Source organism: Magnolia sinica, chromosome 14 (genome assembly GCF_029962835.1).
Source record: "Magnolia sinica isolate HGM2019 chromosome 14, MsV1, whole genome shotgun sequence".
In the NCBI taxonomy this organism is placed as follows: Eukaryota; Viridiplantae; Streptophyta; class Magnoliopsida; order Magnoliales; family Magnoliaceae; genus Magnolia; species Magnolia sinica.
Genome location: NC_080586.1, coordinates 47691428 through 47715742, shown reverse-complemented (window position 1 = coordinate 47715742; position 24315 = coordinate 47691428). Strand labels below are relative to the sequence as shown.

The following is a 24315-nucleotide window of genomic DNA, read 5'->3' as shown; positions in this document are numbered from 1 at the left end:
GTAGTTTGTTTTCCCTATGACTTCTGTGTTCTACTCGTGGCTGGAGAAAATGCACATGAGGGAAGATACCAACCTTGTCAAACTAAACATGTTATATTTTTTGAACAATGATGGTATATTATAAAAAAGGCCAAGGTCAAAGCATACAAATATACAAATATACAACAACACCCATCGAAACGCCCCCAAAAGGACAAGAAGAGAAGATTGAAAAATCTATGCTTCCACCCAATCTGGTCACACTTAACATGTTGATTACATCATTCTCCAGTTTATAGTTTGACAAATGTTTGGTGAGGATCTTAGGCAGATAAATGGTAGGCATCCTACTTTGGCTTCGGAAACGGACAGCATAAAATGTCAATTTTTTTTTTTTTTTGGAAACGGTACATTGTAAAATGTAAATATTCATACTTCATGATCATTGGATCTGTTTTTTCCACATGGTTGCCGATAAAGAATAACTGGACCAAATATACAGTTTAAATTAGTGATCGGACCACCATGTGGAAAAATGTGCATCATAGGCTATGATGGTACCAGCTGAATCTCACATGCATACATGCAAAACATACATGGTGGGCAGACATTCTTACTACTACTATGTCCACGCGTTTTGTTCAGCTCCACCCCAGATCTTGTCTTGTGCTTTTGACAACATTGACATTGGTAGTGTATTATCAGGGCATGCAAATACTCAAATTATTTATATTGATTCTAAATTATTTCACGTGGAAACCATAACTTTGGGGAGTGTTTACTTTTGTTCAGTGCTTCTGAAATCAAATCGATTTCGTGGAATCCTATTTTCCTCTGTTTGAGAGAAAAAACTGTGGAATATATTTTTCATTTTCCAAGCCTATCTAAAAAAAGAGTGGATAATAATGTTGGCAAAAAAATGTTTTTTGTATGAGCAATTCGTTGACAAAGATTGTCGACAAATCGAATTCCAAGGGGCCAAAAGGAGGTGGGATATCGTTTGTCCATTGGCATTATACATTTCCACATGAATCCATGGAAAATTGCACTGCAAACTAGATGGCATTTTTTCCTTATTGAGTACACTCTTACATTTCTTACGGATTCACATGTTTGCTTCCGTATCAACATTTTGGGTTCAACAAAAACAAAACACATTCTTGTTCTTGTATGTATTATATGTATTTTTCCATTTTAAGAATACATTACCTTATGATTTCAGGATGGTACTATTACTGGAATCACCTTGGATGTCGACCGTGCACTGCCCCCTACAGGTTTGTCTCAAGCCAATGAAAATTTCAAAATCTTTCTGATAAACTAGTCAAAGTTATCCCCAGGAATAGCAAAGTGACAGGCCGAACTTAAATGGCCTGTTTGGAATGCTCCCATTATAAAGTGAGGCGGATTCTTCTCGAAAATGAATTTTGGTATGGTGTGAGCTGTTTCCTTGTTGGAAAATAGTGAAAAAGGACACTTAATCATGAATGAGACCAAAGGTGCTCTCAACCCTCTTTTTAATGAATATACAACTAGTTTTGAATGTCCCTCGCACTTTGCCTGTGCACACTCAGTTGCCCCAAAAATCAGGAACAACTAGAGATGTCATTGTGTCCTTGCTTCCTTTTTAAGGTTTTTATTTGTTGGTAACCATCTCTTTTCAGAAATCTTCTAAAACTTATCCAGAGAGATGCATATATCTTCTCAAGCCTATCTAAAATATTTACTACAAGGAAGCTTCTTTCCCTCATAGTACCCCTTATCTCTTAACAATCCCACCAATCCATCTGGTTTGTATGATGTACACACCTGCATGACTGCAATAAATAAATGAGAAATGATAAGTGTACTTAGTTACACTTACACCCTCCTTTGGATAAGTGAATGTGTCTGATCTTTGATGTAATGACTCTCCCGCATGGGGAGCACTACATGCAAGGCTGTTGGGCTGCATCTAATAATTTCAGGTGGTATCTCCTTATGTCACCACCATCCAATCATGGACCATACCGTCCAATTGGTTGTTCCCACCATGAGGATCACCTTGTCCAAAAATCATCCCCATCCTCTCTTTGGGTGGGCCATACCATATAAAATAATTCATATTCAATGATGAATAAAAAAATGCAAGTGTGGTCCACCGCATGAGTGGATGGAGCTGATTCTTACATATGGCGATCCTCATGGTGGGCCAATCTATTGGATGGGTTGGATGTCACATGCACATGATATGTTGGAAGTTATCTGCTGGGTGTGTAGTAACTTATCATCCAACTGGTTGGAGATCCTCATGGTGGGTTGGATGTCACATGCACACATGTTCTACCCATGGATGGGATTGCCTAACAAAAGTGACTCCTGGAATGAGTAGCAATTTATGATGGCCCCAACAAATAGATGGATCAAATTGTTGCTTGGACCTGTTTTTTGTGCAAGTAATTTTGACTGTCCATATTAAAGGCTAATGATTGTCAGAGTGGTGAGATATTTGCATGGTAGATCATTAAATCTATGTTGGACCTATAGCTGTATGAAGCATGAAATGAGGTGGCAATAGATTTGAGGTTGGAAGAGGGGAAGCGTCTGTTTCAATGTTTTCAAATATAAACAGGTAGGAAACGTGAGCGTGAGTCCGAAGTGTGATTCGAAGCAAGAGCACACCTAGTTAGAAGAAATGTGCAACTACTTGGACCTAATGGACAGTCTAGATCAATTAATTGACCTGTTGAATGTCCTAAATGTCACAGGCGTGGAGGTTTATTCCGTTCCTTGCCAATTTTGGCCCACTTTGTACGTATGAAACTTGTATAGTGTGTAGAGTAGTCTAGAGTCATGTAGAGATGTTTAGAGAACCCTAGAACTTTCTACAAGATTCTAAGAGAGTCTTGTGCTAGAGTTGTGTAGAATCTTCTAATTTTTTTATATATTCCTAATCGATGGATCTCTACCACATGGCCCATTCTTAGCCATTGGTTGGAACTTCTAGAGTTCTCTTAGGTCTGTATAAGCAAGAGACCTCTTCATTTATAAATCGCTCCTTAAGCTATAAGCTTCATTCTATAGTGCAATATAAAGCTTTTCTCTTGACGCTCCCGTGTTTCCTTTAATCTTCTTATGCATTCGGCCTAAGTGTTAAACATGGTACTTGGTGGTGCAAGTGAGGGCGAAGCTAACTTGAGTAGTGTTGGGGCATCGTGCGAATGTCTCACGGGTGTTGGGGCTAAGGAATAAGCAAGCCCAAGACAATTGGTATAAGAGCCAAGTTGGTCATCGGGCATCATGGTATTAGTGAATGTGATGGAGCATGTTAAGAAGAGTTAACGATCAGTCTAAGCACAACAAGAGGGGTAGGTCCAATGACTCAAGGGTAACCTTGGACATGGGCACCTTGGAGGATCGCCTTGACAAGTTAGAGCTTGCCATTGCCTAAGGAGAGCAACGGTTTGGAAACTTGGAACATGACTGAACAAGCTCATACACGATCCGTTCAAGCACACCAAGAGGGATAGGTCCAATGACTCAAGGGTGACCTTGGAAATGGTTACCTTAAGAGGATTGCCTAGACAATTTAGAGCTTGCCATTGCTGAAGGAGAGGAATGGTTTGGAAACTTGGGCGTGACCCAACAAACTCATGCTGCAGTGTTCAAGCAAGTTGATGATGGCATGGCAAGTATAGTGGAGGCACTCAACGTACTAATAGAAGAACAAATTGCCAACATCTACAAAGAGATGGGAAAAGAGATTGTTAGCGTTGTGTACCGAGGTTTCCATCTTGGAGAAGGCAATGACCAAGAATTGGCCTATTCCAAGGGAGGTGTCATCCTGAGTAGGCTCATTGTTTACCACTGCCTTTGAGTAGGGCTAGGGATGCCAAGGAATTGGAGAATTTGTGGCTAATGGAGTAATACTTTAGGGCTTCCAAGTTGGAGGCCAAGGCGAACACTGTGATCATGTCACTAACTAATGATTCAATGTTGTTGTGCTGTAGGAGGCATGATGACATTTGCACCATCGCAACATGGGAAAATCTCATAAAGTTAAAATTGCAATTCCTTGAGAATTTAGAGCACTTGACTAGAAAGAGTCTTAAGAGACTTCAATACACCGGGTCAATTCGGGACTGTGAAGCAGTTCATGATGTTGTTGCTTGACATCATGGACATGATGAAGAAAGGCAAACTCTTATTCATCATGGATGGCCTTCAACCATGGGCAAAGCACAACAAGAGGGGTAGGTCCAATGAGTCTAGGGTGACATGGGCATCTTGGAGGATCGCCTTGACAAGTTAGAGCTTGCCATTGCCTAAGAAGAGGAACGGTTTGGAAACTTGGAACATGACTGAACAAGCTCATACACGATCCGTTCAAGCACACCAAGAGGGATAAGTCCAATGACTCAAGGGTGACCTTGGACATGGTTACCTTAGAGGGTTGCCTTGACAATTTAGAGCTTGCCATTGCTGAAGGAGAGGAATGGTTTGGAAACTTGGACGTGACCCAACAAGCTCATGCTGCAGTGTTCAAGCAAGTTGATGATGGCATGGCAAGTATAGTGGAGGCACTCAACGTACTAATGGAAGAACAAATTGCCAACATCTACAAAGAGATGGGAAAAGAGATTGTTAGTGTTGTGTACCGAGGTTTCCATCTTGGAGAAGGCAATGGCCAATAATGGGCCTATTCCAAGGGAGGTGACATCCTGAGTAGGCTCATTGTTTACCATTGCCTTTGAGTAGGGCTAGGGATTCCAAGGAATTGGAGAACTTGTGGCAAATGGAGTAATACTTAAGGGCTTCCAATTTGGGGGCCAAGGTGAACAGTGTGATCGTGTCCCTAACTAATGATTCAATGTTGTTGTGCTGTAGGAGGCATGATGACATTTGCACCATCACAACATGGGAAAATCTTAGGAAGTTAAAATTACAATTCCTTGAGAATATGGAGCACTTGACTAGAAAGACTCTTAAGAGACTTCAACATATCGGGTCAATTCAGGACTATGTGAAGTAGTTCATGATGTTGTTGCTTGACATCATGGACATGATGAAGAAAGGCAAACTCTTATTCATCATGGATGGCCTTCAACCATGGGCAAAGCAAGAGTTACAATGACGTGTGGTGTAAGACCTTGCATTGGCGATGACGGAGCAAGGTATTTTGTATCGGTGACGGTGGCTGTAACGGTCACCATCATTACCGATACAAGTATCGGCCATAACGACTAATACGGGAGTGTAATGACCGTTATGATCCCCATAATGGTTGATTTTTTTTTTTTTTTTTGCCCAAAAAGTTACTGTAACAATCGATTTTTTTTGAAGAAAAAATGTATCAGCCCGTTAAGGGCTCATAATCGCCATTGTTGCCATTATAAACTCTTTACCAGCCATTTAATTAAATTTTTTTTTTTTTAAAATTGGGCTTTACGGCCTGGTATTGCATAATGGATACCACTGTTACTGTTATGTAACGGCCATTACATAACTGTTTTTTAGTACCATGCACACAATGCAAGGCATTGGATGCGTTCCAAGTCAACAAAGATGGCGAAGAGTCAAGGATGCGGACAATCCAATTGTTGAATGCCTTGAAGAGCTAAACCACTCAGGTAATGATGTACGTTGATATCTTAATCAAAGGGAAGAACTCGAGCCATGGTTGATGTAGTCACAACTTAAAACTGTCTTAGGAAAGAAGGCAAGGAGGCAAAGTGTTTATGGTTATAATTGATGATTTAATAGGATGAAGGCGGTGAACTCGGAGGCTTGACCCATCCATGATGTGGCAAAGGATGTTAAGCTACATGTTGGTGGATGGACTAGAAAGTCAAAATTCTTTTCAGTTCTTATGGATGACTTCAAGGTGATCTTGTTTAGTGAGTTTCTAGTCACGACGAAGGCAACTCCCATGCCCTTATTGTATTAGTCGTCATGGATGAGGGACTTCCTTGTGTGGTCCTTGCTGTTGCCCGGTGTTCTAAGTATCGGTATCGCTACAAGTTTCGCTGGCCAGGGATACGGAAACAATATCGATATCGCCGATAATATCGCTGATAACCGGAAATGTTGAGAAACATGGGAAAAACAACTGAATTTTCAGTGAAACTTCAGGAGATGTTAAAATGTACATATTTGTATATTTAGAAATTAAAAAAAAATTACAAAAAGAATAAATACATAACAAGTTTCCATTTAATTGGGCCTTAAAAGCTTGTGTTGTTGTAAGAAATCAGCCCAACTATCCCATTCAACCTATTTAACCATCCAACTTTCCATCCAAACATCCATTGATATTGCAAAATATCAACAACACATGATATTTCACTAAGAAACAACAATTGGAAAGGAAATGAAAGATTGTGCTCTCAATATTGCTCATGTTGTGATATCGATAATATCGAGATATTATTAATATTGTCAATGACAAATTGAACACTACATACAACCATGTGCCCAGGGAAAAAATTGAAATAAAAATTTTCTAATAAAAAAATTTTGATGATATCAATAAGTTGGCGATATTATGGAAATATCGTCAATACACTTATGATACAAGCATTACTTAGAATTTACATAGTTGAAAATATTGGTGATACATTGGCAATACAAGCAACACCTAGAATTTACATAGTTGAAAATATTGACGATTACACTAGCAATATTGATACGTTGGCGATATTTAGCGATATATTGCTAATACTTGGAATTTCTAATTCTACCAATGTTATCGGTATCGCTACCAATGTTATCGGTATCGTTGAGCTGGAGATAAAGATAATATTGGAGAAATTTCGATAATATCTGAGATATTTTGAACATTGGCTGTTGATGCAGGACAATTAACCACTTGCTTTAAAAGCTCGAACTGTTAGAGCATGGCGAATTAATCTGTTTATCTCATAGCCCAGGCCCCACATCTCATGGGTTAGAACCTCGGCCGAACCCCCCTCGTGGGCCCCAAATCACATGGGTACCGCCTCACACGGGCCGCCCTCCCCGAGTGTCCCCGCATCCCACAGTCTACCCCACTCGAGCTCGGTGTGAAATGTGCATTAATCACCCTCGGTGAGGAGTCTCGAACATGAGACCTCCCCCGTGGGCCTCGCCCACCCCGAGTGTGCTCCTGCATCCCAAAGGAGACCTCACTCGAGCCCGGCGTGAAAATGCTCCTGCATTAATCACCCTCGGTGAGGAGTCTCGAACACGAGATCTCCTGCTTTGATATTAATTTGATGCAAGACAATTAACCAGTTGCTCTAAAAGCTCGAACTGTTAGAGCATGATGAATTAATCCCTTTATCTCATAGCCCAGGCCCCACATCTCATGGGTTAGAACCTCGGCCGAACTCTCCTTGTGGGCCCCAAATGACATGGGTACCGCCTCACACGGTGTCACGCCCCAAACTTTGAAACCGGGCTCACAAAATTCTCCATCGCCGAATCCAGCGCTAACAGCCTCCGTAGTATCCCATTCTCGGCTCCCAGCGCCCATATGCCAGATTCCGATCCTGGGATCCTACAAGGAGGATTTTCCAATGTACATTTATCTCGTAAGAAGCACAACCACAAGTTTACCCAAATCACAAAGGCAACATCATCATCGCATATCCACTAATATAAACATTTGAATACAGCGCTAAAAGGGAAATACATATATCAAAAATTAAAGCTCCAGAAGACAGCTGCACGCTCCAAGCTCAACGCTGTTGTGACCTAACGCCACCTGCACGCATCTATCGTGCATAAGCTTATAGAAAGCTTAGAGGGTGGTGTAAGTGTGTGCGATGCACGTGCTAAGCATATAAATATCAGAGTAAGTAGAAATACTGGCAATCCGTAAATCGTACAATATCAGAGTAATGCGGAAACATGCTGGTAAGTCCATAAATATCATTAGCCTTATCCAGGCTATGCGATGCAAAAACATAATAAGCCAATATCATATATTGAGAGTACAATGCAATATACAAATCCTGATGAGTCCACAAATACCGTTAGGATCATCTAGGCCATATAAATGCAGAAACACAGCAACCCAAAATGCTATATGCCACGGATGCAATATGTGGTGTGAATGTAATGACCAAGCTGGAGTGTGAAGTCAGGATGATAGTACATAGTATCGTAGGCTATGGGGTCCATCACAAGGGACTTTATCCAAATCAGTCCCATAGCTAAATTTGGATAGCCAGACTCAATGTGATAAACTCCTGAGCTCAGGTTAGTCGCGCACCCCAACTGAAATCCTGGCCATTGCAAAGGTACACAACAATTAGTTGCGCACCACCAGCCCGAGTGGATAGTGAATGAATGAGTAAGATGCTGGGTATGTGACTTCTACTCAATAAGTCCACATATTAGTACCGTACATATCTGAGATCATCACTGGGGTTTAGTACACTCGACGCTACTTGCCGCCCCATCAAGCGCACAACTGGTTAAGTGGAAGAGACCTCATATCCCCTGCCAGCAGTATACCAATGCCTACCTAGTTCGTCGATAGCGGACCCATTTATGAGATGGTCAGACTCAGCCTAGCATCGCCTACTCCCTCGGGCGGGTAAGGCCACACCCCTTCCCAACCAACCACGACATAGTGGGAGACGCGGCCTACTGGTATTCGGCACTCGGGCGCTCATGTATCCACTCGGTCTAGACGTTGGGGCGTCCTCTGGTATCTAGAGGGTTTAGGGACTTTCACCCAGGGATATTTACGACACCTCATGTAGAAAAAGATTTCCGGTGTCCCATCTGACCATCCACGATATGCTTGTGGAGGCTACAACCTTGATGTCGCTAGGGCATATGGTGGTCATATCACAAAATGCGAAATGTACGAGTCATACCATCTAGTCATGCATCAAACCTGCGCGTACCGCGCGCTTATGTGAGGCGACTCCATCTCTCAGGGAGTCCTATAAACAATCAGCCGAATGACACATGTTATGCTCAATCACTCATAACAAGCATGCGAATGATGCATATGGGCATGTATTATGATGTAATACTATACATGTACTCACAATCGGTATCAATAATCGGCCTGACAAAGAGCCTAAGGGAAGGTCACAATGTGGACATTTAACCATCATTGCCCATCAATGTGGACATTTAACCAACATTGCTCCCAAGGAGTGGCCTTCATAGGGCCAAACATATAGTGGGACCATGGCCTCACAAAATGGCCCAATATACATCACCATGGGCCTCTCTCAAGGGCCTGATACACATTACGATGGGCCTCACTCATGGGCTACATATGCATCACATTGGGCCTCGCTCACAGACCTCATATACATCACAATGGGCCGTAATACATGGGCCTCGTATACATTAAATGGGCCGCAATATATGGGCCTCATATACATCAAATGGGCCACAACAATGGGCCTTACACATCGCAATGGGCCGCATCTCATGGGCCTAATACACATCACAATGGGCCACATCACATGGGCCTGATACACATCACAATGGGCCTCTACTCATGGGTCTCTCATACAACACAATGGACCTCATATTCATCATCACGGGCTGCATCACATGAGTTTCATATACAACACATCGGGCCTCACTCATGGGCCGTATATACATAGGGCCACAACCCACGGGCCACGAATACATTACAATGGGCCTTTACTCATGGGTTTCTCATACAGCACAATGGACCTCATATTCATCATCATGGGCCGCATCACATGAGCTTCATATACAACACATCGGGCCACAACCCGCGGGCCACGAATACAGTACAATGGGCCTCACCAAATGAGCCACAAACATATCACATTGGGCCTCATCAAAGGCCTCATATACATCACATGGGGGTCCTGTCTGCCAGACAGCACCGATACAACACATGCATCACGGTGCAGCAACACCGTCCCAATGCCTGGATAGTGTGGAAGCATGCATTATATGGGGTCCACGTCCCTAGATGGATGAAACACAAACATCATGTGGGTTCCACCAGCTGGAGATGGATGGCATAGATAAAACACAAATATCAAGGTGGGCCCCACCTACTGCCAAATAGGTGGACGGCATGGAGAACACATGCACTACAGGGGGTCCCACATCCAGCTCAAAATGGACGGATGGTGTGGAAGCAAGACATGCATCAATCAGGGCCCACCGTCCAGACAGGTGGACGGTGTAGATATAATACATACCCTCAAGATCAGGCCCCCCAGAACTTGCTGACGTAATGCAGCAGCTGGGTACGATGGTCCCCATAGCTGCTAATCTAGCACGTCCTCTGATGGACGGTGGATATACATACCTCAAGGTGGACACCACACATCCAGCAGATGGACGGTGTGGGTATATAACACATACAACATTGTGGGGTCATGTCCCATGTGTACGGCCACCACAACAGGGCCTCATCGTCCCTACGTGGACGGTGTGGATGGCATAAATGAAACACATATGTCATGATTGATCCCACGTGCTGGGTACAACACGGTAAGCCCCACCTGATATTGTATCTGTCTCATTCCAGGCCATGGAGGCCTGGATGGACGGTTGGATGAAAAACATTTCAGTGGGGTCCCACCACACATGCAGCACGTGCAAGGTGGCCCCACCTGAAATTCACATCTATTACATTCTCTGCAAATGACTGGACGGTTAGGATATATCACATAAATCATGCGGTGGGTCCCATTGTCAATGGACGGTGGGCATAGACCTGTCTACCGTGGCAACATAGCTGGTGTGCAGTAGCCAGCCAATTCGTTTCCATTCAAAGCAGGCCCCACGTGTGTGATGGGTTCCCACCGTCCAAGCAATGAACGGTGTGGATAGAAGACATATATGGTGGGCCCCAAAACATGCTGACGTCAACAGCAGCTCTGAGCTGTGTGGGACCCACTGTCTGGATAGACGGATGGCATAGATGAAACACGCAAATCAGTGGTGGGTGCACACGTGTGGCCCACCTTAGTTGAGAATAAAGCTGATATTGTTTTCCTTTCACACAGTCCTGCAGCCTCAGCTGCTGGATGATCCACGACTGGACGGTGGATACAATTCGTCCATCAAGGTGGGGTCCACATGCATGTGGCTCACCAGCTACATACATCCAGGTAGGCCCATACGACTTTGTACTGCATGGATCAAGTGGGCCACACCCATCACAAGAGAGAGAGGGAGAGAGGGAGAGTGTGATGGAGGGGAGGGACCCTGCTACTATGGGCCCTCCCTTCTTATAATGCATGCATCAAATGGGTCCCACCACATGTGGGCCCTCAAATCATCAAGATCAATGGTAGGAATCCTAAATCACCCACCGTTTGCACTCCTTCGTCCCTTAGCTCGTTGGCTTCGACTTTGATGGAAAATGATTGAGATTGAATGGTTAGGATGAGAGACGAGAGGGGTAGGAAGTGGGCCACACCTAGCTTCTCCTTCTCCCTTGAAAATGCTTGGATGTTCCTCTCTCTTGGATTGCTTGGGATGGATTGAGAAATGAGAGAGAGAGGAGTGATGTAGTAAATGGAGGGTATGGTGCTTGTTGACTTGTTGGTAAGGAAGGAATGGGATGAGTAAGGATGTTGTTGACTTTGGGTGAGAGAGGGATGGGTAGGGTATGGGTTGTACTTGATTGATTGATAATTGATGTGATGGGTTGTAGAGATTCTCTCGGAATTCACAACGCGCAGTGTTTTTTCGAAATATGCGCTGGCCCACAACTCCTGACCTGAGTATCGCATCGGCGCGCGAGACGCGGCGTTGAAACCGTGGCGACGACGCGGTCGCTAGGGTACAAGTCTCTGGTTAAGCCGACTCAGATCTTCGGGAAATGACTTAAGGTCACGCGCAAACGCCGATTACAAGTCGCGGTTTGCCGGAATTCGACCGGGAGGACCGCAGGAGTCTTAGGAACGGTACAGACTAGGATACGGGTCTCACACACGGGCCGCCTACTCCGAGTACGTTCTCGCATCCCACAGGTTACCCCACTTGAGCTCGGTGTGAAATGCGCATTAATCACTCCCAATGAGGAGTCTCGAACATGAGACCTCCCTCGTGGGCCCTGCCTACCCCGAGTGTGCCCCTGCACCCCATAGGCAACCCCACTCAAGTCCGGTGTGAAAATGCCCCTGCATTAGCTGTGCCTGCCATGAAGTTGAAGGTGTAGACCATCTCAACTTTACAGCTCACAAAGGGTCCAAGAAGGGAGACTCTAATGGAGGAAGAAGGGAGTGTGTACTGTGGTGCACAAAGCACTTTCCCAAGGAGATAGGTTAGGTCGAGTTCAAGAACGTGTGATGGGGACATCACGCCCCCCTACGCACGCCCCCCTACGCAAGTATGCAAGGAGAAAGGCCCCACCATCAATCTTGATCGATGACGACATCCATGGAGGGCCTCTTAGTTAGAGGGATGTGCTATGGTTCCTTGGAGTGGACTCGATCATCATGTGGATCCCACCATTGGATTTCATGATCGTGGCCCACTACCCTAGATAATCTAGGACTTTGAATTTTGGTTATTATCGTTATTAGGAACATCATGAACGGTTTTGATTGCATTGATTAGTTATTATTTTTGTTACTTTGTCTCTAAGTAATAGTGTGCGCACATGGTGCGGCTTTTGGGGTTTAGGGTTCTCTTATAAATAGGCAACCCCATGTAGGTTTTTTCACATTGAAGATTATGAATAAAATTCTGTGTTTTCCTGCTTCTCTAATTCTCTGAGTTGAGGAAATCTAATTGGGTACGAAACCCTCCCTTTTTCGAAGGGCTAACTACCGTGGTGCGAAGCCACACCCATCCTATATCGCCCCCACCTCCTACCTTCAATATTGATCATCTCACACAACCATCCAATCTTCAAATCTACCCATTTTTTGCAGCCAATCCTACCTCTACAGCAGATTTGCAGAATCAGGCCCTCCAGGAGGGCTGAAACTTCGGCGGAGCACCGTGCACAAACCGGACACCCAATTGGCCTGAAATTTGGTGTATGGGTGGCCCATCCTTGGCCGACCACACCCTAGGTGGCCAATCTCAGATTCATGGACTTCACACACGTGCGTGCAGGAACCCATGCAAATGTGCCTGGGCCGGATTGTTGTCCACACGTGTGGACTATTTTCAGGTTCTTCTCTCTCCTTTAAACCTCTCCTCTCTCACCTTAAATCCCTAACCCCAACCCTAAATAATCCTAAATTCCAAGTTCTATTCCACTTTTGCAAATCCTAGGCTTTCCCGAATTGAAACATGGTGAATCCCTTGGATTGGGGAATAATTCTTTGCAAGAGTGGATGAATCTGCTCTCCTTTGAGCATTGTTTGGTCTATAATTTTTAATTGATCCAGCCCTAACATGTGTAGGCTTGGACCCTCATAGATTCCCCTTGTTAAATGCTTGATCTTATGTGTGATGTAGAATTTTTGTGATTGTTTCTAAATTAGTATGATCTAAAGCCTGAAATCTTGCATATCAGATTTAACTTTTATGTCCTGCATCAACGTGATGCCTAACAAGTTGCCAAAGGAGCTATCCCCATGGAGGTAAGGGTGCACATTTAATCCGGTTCCAGGGTGCTAATGGTCCGGTTCCGGTTCTAAAATTTTCAGAACTGTTGATTACAGATCGGTTTCGGTTTAGGGTCCTATAGAACCGAACCGAAGCGTTGATCCGAACCATATATCTGAACCATTGATCCGAGCTTTAATTTTTTTAAAAAAACCCTAACACCTTTAGTGCCCTACCCCTGCCCTGTCGCTTGTTGAGCGTCCTACCCCTGCCCTCTCGCTGAATGCGGACTGCCGCCCTCCCTCTGCCCTCCCTCTCTCTCTCTCTCTCTCTCTCTCTCTCTCTCTCTATCTTCCAATGGCTTTCCATCTTTGAGAAATAGAAGAGAAAGAAAGGAACTGTTATGGAATCCCAAATACCCTAAACCCCGATCGTATGGCACCAATGGAAAGATGCCGATTGCTCCGGCGCAGCAATCAGACAACGATCGCAACAGCAGCGAACTGCGGGCCCTTGATTGCAACCTCACCTCCCTCTGCGAGCACATCCAGATTGAGGGCTTCAACTCCGGCTTGTTCTCCGACATCGTTGTTCATGCCATGGGCTCCACCTACCATCTCCACCGTCTGATCCTCTCCCACAGCTCCTACTTCAGGTCAGATTTCAAAATCCAGACCGTTCTCCCTTTTCTTTTTGAAGCAATTCATTATTGTTTGTTTTCTTTCGTTGATTGTCCTGGAAAATTTCTTTTCTATTCATTCTCCGGCCTAGAACCGTGGAACCGATCCTGAACCGAACCGTTTTTCACGGTCCGGTTCCGGTTCGGTTCTAGGGTGCTAACGGTCCGGTTCTGGTTCCAAAAATTGTAGAACTGTTAGGAGTGGTTTGGTTCCGGTTTCACCCCAGAACCGGACCGAACTGAACCGCGTGCACCCCTACATGGAGGGAGGTGGATCATCACATCAAGTTGGAGTTAGGTGTAAAGGCACTTGCATTGTCCTCCTATAGGATGACACTCCCTGAACTTGAGCAGTTGATTGTTGGATGCGGGCTACATCCTAACAATCTAAGGCACCATATGGGGCCTAGGTGTTGTTACCGAAGAAACACAATGGGAGCCTATGACTATGCATTAACTATCCAGCGTCGAACGAAGTAACCATCAAGAACAAGTACCTTGGCTTGAAGTAAGCCATCATGAATTAACTATGACTATGCAAACTTCCTTGGATTTGTCAACTATTATTGGGGGTTGATCGAAATTTATTCGGGAGAGCTGCTTCTCTCATGGATCTACTAAAGAAGGATTGGGCGTGGAGATGGACGAATGAATGCCAAGCACTATTCGATGACTTGAAGCAAGCCATCATGAAGGAAGCGACCTTGGTGTGCCCGATCGCCCCAAGCCATTCAAAGTGTAGACCAAAACGTCCGACTTTGGTACTGGTGGAGTATTCATGTGGGGGGACATCCCATTACTTATAAGTGCATGAAGCTCAATGACACTAAGCAACACTACAATGTGCAAGAGAATGAGACGACAGTTGTGGTATGTTGCTTGAGGACTTGGAGACATCATCTTCTGAGTCAAGGTTCGTGTTGATGGACAATGTAGCCACGAGTTACTTCTAGACTTGAAGTTGAGCTCCAAGCAAGCGTGTTGGTAGGCCTTCTTGTTGGAGTTCAACATGGTGTTGGAGTGCATCTTGGGAGGACCAATCAGGTAGCCCACGTGCTTAGTTGAAGATGGAGTTGGCATCATTTAGGATAGATGAGGTAGCGGAGGCGAGTCAACTCAAAGGAAGCATGTGTGACCATGTCGAGGAGGGGTGGGAGCATGACTCCATAGCAAGTAGCCTAGTGGAGATGGCCAAGGATTAGGAGATTCTGGGTGCAGGATGGTCTCATCATCATCTAAGCCTTATGACCCTTATCCTAACTAATTTGGGTCGGTTACATGAATTGTCTACATCCAAGGTCTCACATGAAGGATGACCCATTTCCAAAGTGGCCCAACATGATGGATGATCCACATAAAAAGCTATGCCCCACATAATGGATAGTGGATATCAAAAGCGAGCCCCACATGATGGACAATCCACTTCGAAGGTAGGGCACACTATGGACACATCAAATTTGGACTCCACGTGATGGGTGATGGGGTAGCAGACATTGAGCGGCCCCACATAAAGGACAATTAGCATTGATGGTGGGCCTCACTTGATGGATGACCTACATCAAGGTGGGCACCACATATGGATGGTCCACATCAAAGGTCAACCCCTAATGAGGAATGGTCCACATCAATGGTGGGCTCCATATGATGGACGATCCACATCCAATGTACGGCATAATGGATAGCCGAAATGTTTTAAAATGAAGATTGCAACCATCCATTCTTTTGTCATTTGGGGCATGGTCCATCTATGGTAAGATCCACCAAAACAACCATCTAGATTGCTCTTATAATGGGGTTATTGTAATCTTTAAAAATGACATCAACTACCCTTGAAAAAGCTCTTATTTGAAGGTTTTACCAGACGTGCTTATTTCAAATGAGAGTTTTTTTTTATTTTTTTTATTTTTTATTTATTTATAGAAAAAGTGATTTTACCAAATGAGCTTATCTAAAACAAGAGATAGAACAAAAAGTGCTTATTAAAGTAGCTATTATTATATTAGAGTAGAGATGCCAAATGATCCCTTAGACTTCCTAATTTCAAATTGGTGTTCGAAATTGCCTGTGCTGCATCCCACATAGGCATAGGAGGTGTCCTTAGCCAGGAAGGACATCCGTGGCCTTTTTTAGTGAAAAGCTCAATGAGACAGAAGAAATATTCTACATATAACGTGGAGTTTTATGCTATTGAACAAGCTTTAAAGCATTGGCGTCATTATGTCATTCATAAGGAGTTTTTCCTCTATTCTGATCACAAGGTATTACGGTATTTGAATTCTTAGAGAAAGTTGAGCGTTGGCATGCTAAGTGAAGTGCTTATCTTCAAGAGTTCACATTCAACCTAAAACATCATGCGGGCATCGAAAATAAAGTAGCAGACTCCCTTAGTTGAAAATCAAATCTATTGTCTACTTAATCAATTTTCGTTGTTGGGTTTGAAGAAATTAAACGGGACTATGCCACAGATGATGATATTGTTAAGGTATTTTCAATACTCATTTCATGCGTAGGTGCCGAGTATCCAAGGTTTAGCTTGCACGATGGGTATGTATTCTATGATATGAGGTCGTGTCTTCGTAAGAGTTCCTTACAAGAACTTGTTATACATGAGCTTCATTTGGGTGGCATGGGTGGTCACTTTGGTATTGATAAAACAATGGCCCTAGTTGAGGACCGTTTCTACTAACCAGGTTTGAAGAAAGATGTTGGGATTGTTGTTCGTCAATGTCGAGCGTGCCAGTTGGGTAAAGGTGACAAGCATAAAACCGATCTTTATACCCCATTTCCTGTGCCATATGCTCTGTGGGAAGACATTAGTATGAATTCCGTTTTGTGATTGCCTAAGACTCACGTGGCTATGACTCTATTTCTATTGTGGTTAACAAGTTCTTGAAGTTTGCTCATTTTATCCCTTGTAAGAAGGTGTCAGACGCCATGCACATTGCCAATGTTGTCTTCAAAGAGGTGGTTCATGTACATGGTGTTTCCAAAATGATTGTATCTAATCTTGATGTCAAGTTTATGAGTTACTGCTGGCGCACCTCGTAGTCTAAGATGGGAACTAAGTTGAAGTTCTCTAGTGCTTATCATCCACAAACAGATGGGCAGATTGAAGGCGTCAATCGTAGTATTGGGAATCTACTTTGATGTTTTGTTGGTGATCATATCAACTCATGAGATATCGTGTTACCACAAACTGAGTTTGCTTATAACAGTTTTATGAACCGCACTACGAGACTCTCCTTTCGAAATTACGACGGGTATGCAACTGCGACAACTTATTGATTTAGTCCCACTTCTTAGTGCGACTCGATCAAGCCAGGATGTTGAAGCTTTTGCACATCATGTTAAGGAGAAACATGAAGAAGTTGGGTGAAAGATCACCTTTAGTAATGAAAATTACAAGGGACATGTAGATGTTCGACGACGTTATGCACAATTCCAAGAAGGAGATAGAGTCATGGTGCGACTTAAGCCTAGGTGGTTTCATGCAGGCTCTTATACAAAGCTCCACTAGAAGGTAGGTCCTTGTTATATTTTGAAGAAGCTAGGTGATAATGCATACCTAATTGAGCTTCCACCCAAAATGAAGATCAACCCATTTTATATGTGGAAGACCCTATAGTTTATCTTGGACATCACACAAACAAGAGCACGAAAGAATTGGCTATCTAGATACCTGAGGTACCACGCCAACTCTAATAAATCATTAAAGACGTGTTGGATGATCAGATAGTTTCCATACGCCAAGGAGGGTATTAGGAGTTTCTTGTCAAATGGAAGGGCCAACCAAGATCCAACAACACGTGGATTTTAGCAGATGATTTCAAGCGCATTAATCCAAAATTCTATGAGTACATTGCCATAACTCGACGGAGCCGAGTTTTTCCAAGCTGGGAGGAGTTGATGCAATCGGCCCACATCCCACATGTGCATGCTCCGCACGTGTGTACAAGAAAAAGGACCACTTTCCCTTTTTAGCCCATCACTACTGTTCTTTCAGATCTCTATATTCGGAAATTTCTTTTTCTTTCATATCTTTATATTAGGTAAGAAGTAATTTTACATTTTTTTTATTATTATAAAAATTGAAGTACTTTCTTATTTAGGTGCTTTCGTAATTATAATGCTTTCTTATTTAAGTAGTTTCCTATTTTCCCAGATGTTGGCTAACTAGGAATTATATTTTTAGATTCCATAGCTTTTATTATAGATTATAAGGAACTAAGGATTGAATATAAATAAGGCCTATGGCCTATGGAATTAGACAAGTTGATTGATATTTTCTTTGAGTAATCCTCATATTTCTCTACAGTAGTTGTTGAATGGGAAGTGATCTCTGGTTCAAGATTGGAGGACTATTGAGCTTGCTCATAGTCTTGCATATGCGATCTCTAGCATTCGCATTCGGCTAGAGGATTGTTGGGTCCTTTCCCACAATCTCTTTCTTCTTTTCTTTGATCTATTTGCTTCCCTTTTCAGGGTTTGCATAACTTGGGGACTTTTTTTTTTTTTTTGTGTGCATGTGCGTGTGTGTGTGATCTAGATTGTTGCTATGGGCTCCACCATGAAAGGACCATGCCCCTAAGTATTTTCCAGATTGCAAGATCTTAGTTGTCAAATCTTTCACCTTTTTTTGGGGGGATCTGTAAATCTCTGGCATTTTCTTTTTGGATATGTGACTGCTGCTGCATGTGTGTGTGTGTGTGTGTGTGTGTGTGTGTGTGTGTGTGTGTGTATTTCTTAAACATCTACACTCTGGCCATCTATGAAAGAGTTGGCCCTGTCCCACTTGCAATATTTTTGGGGCATGGTCCATCCAGGAATTAGAGGACCCAAGGATACTATGCACATCCTTGGTCTAGGGTCATATGATTTGTTGTTGTTTTATCATGTTTAGATCAATGTCTGAAAAACAGACTGGACCAAGTGCAGCTTTGCTAGAAAACTTTTGCAAGAGCAAAAACATCATGCTGCTGGTTGGGCTTTTTGATAGGTTTGTTAATAATATAACTTGTAGCATGTTATGCTTTTTGGCACTGTTTGGTAGACACCTAAAATTATGGTTAATTCTATGTCTTAGAGATCTTGGTCTTAATGCATAATTACTGTTGAAATGAAATCATCAAGCATTAGAGATCAATTACTGCTAACTAAAATGAGATGAAGTCATATTTAGGCATTGACCAAAAAAGGCCTGAGTATTGTATATTGGAAAGTTATAAAATAAGCAAAATAATCTCCTCATCATTGGAGCCCTGTCCTGGCTATGCCAATCAATCCTAAGGTCGTATCTTTAGTCGTAGTTCCAAAACGCACTGAGTCAACTCGAAACTCGGCTGAGTCAACTCAACTTGGTGAGATTTTGATCCGAGTCACTGGGAAACTCGGTATTGGGCCTGACTTGGCCTGGACTTATGTGACTTATTAAGTTGACTCAATGGCTCAGTTGACACGACTTGGCATGACTTGAACTGAGTCACCTCATGCAGGGAGATGTAGTTAAAAAATAAAGGTGGAGGGAGTGGGATTTGAACTCCCAACCTCAAATGAGGAAAGCAATGCACTTAACCACTTAGGTATCTATGTACTTGTTGGTTTTTGGTTATGTTTGAAATTTTACTATTTTTAAACGTATATTTATATTCCTAGTATTTTCAGATTACTAATTGAATATCATGTCGAGTCAGGTTGAGTCTTTGAGTCAACCCAACCTGGCTGAACATTGAGTCGAGTCAAGATTTTGGGATGTTGAACTGTCGTCAATAAGTGAACAAGCCTTCATATCCCATCTCACCACCTTGGTCCAAGCTACTTGATTTCTTGGCCGTCAGATCTGATAGTTCCTTTTTAAAACAATAGTTTGGATTCCTCAAAAGCTGTATATGTAAGTTGTGTTGACTTTTTAGTCTTTAACCATATTAGCTGCATAACTAGTGATGTTCTGTCAGTTGATAGAGTAACTGAAATTTCCTACTCTGTTTGCAGGTAGTAAATCAGAGCCAGCAAAAAAGAGAAAGAAGCAGAAATGAGTGCCGTATGTCACAAGAGATGTGTAAATGGTCGCAAAATGAAGATTTGGTGGTTGTAGATTTCTATATTGCTAAACTAGTAGTATTTTGAGCTAATAGTTTGACAGGGTCCAGCTTTCAGTAAAACAGGAGAGCAGTTTCTTTTGGGACTTGAAAGGTCTTAGTTTGGCTCTTTGGAGGTATGTATTATATTGAGTGGAAGTTGTGTTTCACTTCAGAAATGTCTAGTTTGGCCATCTGAAGTTATAGATAAAAGAGAAATGATTTAATGGGCTGAGTGTATGGAAACCTTCCTGTGCTTGTTGACATGCACATATGCTCTCTGAACTGACCATTAGGTCCAGTCGTAAAGATTATAGCAAAGGATGGTCCTAGACATCTGCGATTGGATCAATCTTCTATGATCTACCATGTTTTATTCATTTTTGCATGCACTTTCTGGAATATTTTAAGCATCAGATCAGTACCATCTTTTCTCAAGGTAGACTATAAGATTGGGATGGACATAATGAACAGTCCAGATGAGTGATTTTGAAGCGGATGAGTCCAAATGCTACTGTGCATGGAAAGGTTCCCACACGAGATGAGTCCTCTACGCGAAGAAATTCTTGATTTGCTTTATGGACTAGTTGTGTTTCACTAGTGGAAATCTCTCTTTAGTGAAAAGAGGTGTGTGTGTGTGTGCGTGTGCGTTTTTTTTTTTTTTTTTTTTCTTGGAATACTCTTATTGGGCTTGGGCTACGTGCTTAACCCATAAAATTTGGTTTAGCCTTATAGATGGACCACATCGACCTTTAGTTTTGATATCTTTCATGTTGAGGCCTTGTTAGCAATGTGACAAATGTTGCTAATTTTTACAAAATCTCTCACCATATGATTGCGAAATTTTGATCAAAGGATACTGTTGCAGGAATATTCACAATATTTTCAATTTTTTGCAATTTTATTGTGAAATTATCATGATTTTAGCACAATTTATTTAATAATTAGAATGAATAATATTAAACCTATATTTTCTATATTTTAAATAATTTCTTAAATTATAATAAGTGTTTTTAATATTTTATGACTGCTATTGGCTGGGCATGGCTTGGCTAGGTGTTCTATTGTCTGAATGGATCTGAATTTTATACCAAACAAAATAAAAATAAAAAAGGGCAGAGCATCGGGTCTACCTTGCCTGTGTAAGCCCCGATATGACATACTCACATGGGTGAATACAACATTTAGATCATTATCCGAACCATTGAAATTGTTAAATGGCCACTGAAAATAATAATAATAATAATAACAAAATGAGGCAGCCTATATGATGGATGTGGATGTCCAACACATTTCGGTGGAGTTGTGTGTGCCTGTGAGCGTTAAAATAAAGAAATGACAAAAGTATTTTATTAGAAATGTTAATGCCTCCACATGAATATGTGCATGCATTAAATTAAAAAGAAATTATTATTATTTTATTAGGTAATGTATATTTGTAGGATATGACATATGCACCTATACAAGTCGGGGTAGGGGCATGGCCAGTTAGGGTGCAGAACTAGTGCCAATTTGATCAATAGAATGAAAAATGGACCGTCAAGATCGATTGGAGAAACAAAATGGGTGCTATCATCATTTTGAAACATCTATTTAACTGTAATTGGTCCTGCCATGGATTGCTTATGATTCCAAAGAAACACTCTGGCTCCTAAAAGATCGCTTGTAGCAAAATGGCCCAACATTCAGAGGGTCAGGATAATCCAGCCGTGGACATTTTTGCATCATGGCTTCTCCCTAAGTGGTATGATTGAATGGATTATCTGGATCAAATGAGCCTTTTATCGACGGCTGCGATTTTTTTAGTGCTCATTTGTATGCAACCGATTAAATGGTTATAACAACCGTATGATAGCCAAGTACTTGATTTCTATCTCTCAAGCGTGGTATCTTTTCAGGAGATTTTCAGAGTTTTATTTTATATATTTATTTATTTTGTGATATCATTAGAATTTTTTGGTTGAAAATAAAATATAAAAATATTTATTATAAATTAATAAATCATTTAAAATTGTATAATATAGATAAGAATTTATTTATTGATCAAATTGCTTTATGGAGTACCTGTGTTTCACTAGTGGAAATATAATAAAGAGAGTATATATATAGTTGAAAGTTTTTTTTGTTTTTTTTTTTTAAAATTATTATTATTAATATGAGTTCTTATTACATTTTAGGCTATGGTCTTGCACAGGCCCTTAATTATATTTGCTGATGCAGAAATCTGGTCAATCCTGCCTCATCTCCTGCAAGCTGCTGAGTACCTGCAATTAATGGAGAACAAGAGGATGCAATAGGGGTGTTAGTTAAGGCTGGGGACCCTCCGATGCCTAAGTCATGCTTATTAACTCACAGTAAGCGTAGTAGAATCGAGATATTTGTTGTACCTTGTTACATGGCGGGTGGTGTATTTATAGGCTTTTTATGCGGTCTCGTATCCGAGTTGATTTGCTGGAGGTGTCGCATTGGAGTCAGACTTTAATGCCAAGAATATATCCGACTTTACCTTGATCGGCATGATCTTCAGTGGAGATTTTGGAGGGTAATTCTATCTTTATATATTGTAAGGATATTTCTATCCCGATGTCGGTACCTGAGGCTGAGGGCGGTATCCGAGGTCGGGTTGATATTCGAGGCCAACCTCCGAGGTTGAGGTCTAAGTCTATGGTCGAGGCCGATCTCCGAGGTCGAGGTCTATGGTCGAGGCCGACCTTCGATGTAAGACCCGCATCCTAGCCCGTACCGTTCATAGGCCTCCGCGGTCCTCCCGGTAGAATTCTGGCGACCTGCGATTTGTTATCGGCATTAGCGCGCGATCCTGAGTCATGTCTCGTATTCCAGAGTCGGCTCAACCAAAGACTTATACCCTTGCGATTGCGCCGTCGCCGCGTCTTACTCGCCGAGGCGATACCCGTGCCACGATATGTGGGCCCGCGTTCAAATCAAGAAAAACGCCGCATGTTACAAACACCGAGGGAATCTCTACGACACATCACATCACTCCAATCAATGTCAAGTACAACCCCCCTCTTAAAGTCAACTCTCTCTTACAACTAAGTATATTCACCCATCACTCACCATCCCCCTCCCCATCACTCCATCACTCACATCACCTCCCTCTCTGTCTCTTACACCTCTCTCTCATCTCTTTCATTCTCCAAAACAAGCAACTCATGTCTCAACCCCCCATGAGAAGTCATGTGTGGCTCACTTTCCACCTCCTATCTCCACCATCCTAAGAACATCTCGACCGTTGAAATCATCCTCTTGGAGCCCTAGATCATGTTGGTGGTGGAAGGAAGAGTCCATGATCAAAGGTGGGTTGTAAGACCCGTATCCTAGACTGTACCGATCCGTAGGTTCCCGCGATCTTTCCAGTCGAATTTCGGCAACCTTCGACCCTTAACCGGTATTTGCGCACAACCTTGATTCACATGCCGTCAACCCGAGTCGACTCAACCCAAGACTTGTACCCCTGCGACCTCGCCATCGCTGCGGTTCCGATGTCGTGTCTCGTGCGCCGATCCGATACTCTGGCTAGGAGATGTGAGCCAGCGTTGGGTGCGAGGAAAACGCCGCGCATACGAATTAGGAGAGAATCTCTACGAGATGCCACCTCAATCAATCACTCAATCCATCCCATCATGTACACATCACCTTTCATCCATCCCCAAGCAACCCCAAAGTCAAAAAGTCTCTTACACACCCATGCCTTTCTTACACCAAGCAACCACAAAAGTCAAAAGAAGCCTCACACACCCATCCCTCTCTCTCCCATCCATCACTCCATCACACATCACCCATCTCTCTTTACAACTCTCTCTCTCCTTCATTTTCAAATCACAATCCAGGTAACCCAAAAACCTCCATACGTCCAAGCTCCACTCCAAGAGAGCCACAATTGTGGCTCATCTTTCCTACCCTTTCATCTCTCATCTCAACCATCCAAACCTCATCTCCTCCGTTAAGATCGAAGCTAAGGAGCAAAGGAAGCCAAGAGAGCAAGAAGATCGAACGGTGGGGGTGCTTCTATAGGCTAGTTTTTCTTGTTTTCATGATGGGCCAAGTGAGGCATAACGATCGATGGTATAGATC

The 24315-nt window shown here is 42.7% G+C and overlaps 1 long non-coding RNA gene across 2 annotated transcripts in view; it reads left to right on the top strand.

Moving 5' to 3' along the window:
• The window catches only part of LOC131225501 (uncharacterized), a 39637-nt gene extending 19190 nt beyond the window's left edge, over positions 1–20447 (top strand). For both annotated transcript variants that reach the window (XR_009161374.1, XR_009161373.1), the window contains 2 exons: positions 1202–1256; positions 20135–20447. This is a non-coding gene — a long non-coding RNA (uncharacterized LOC131225501). The remainder of the gene's footprint in view (positions 1–1201; positions 1257–20134) is intronic.
• The last annotated feature ends 3868 nt before the right edge of the window (positions 20448–24315 follow it).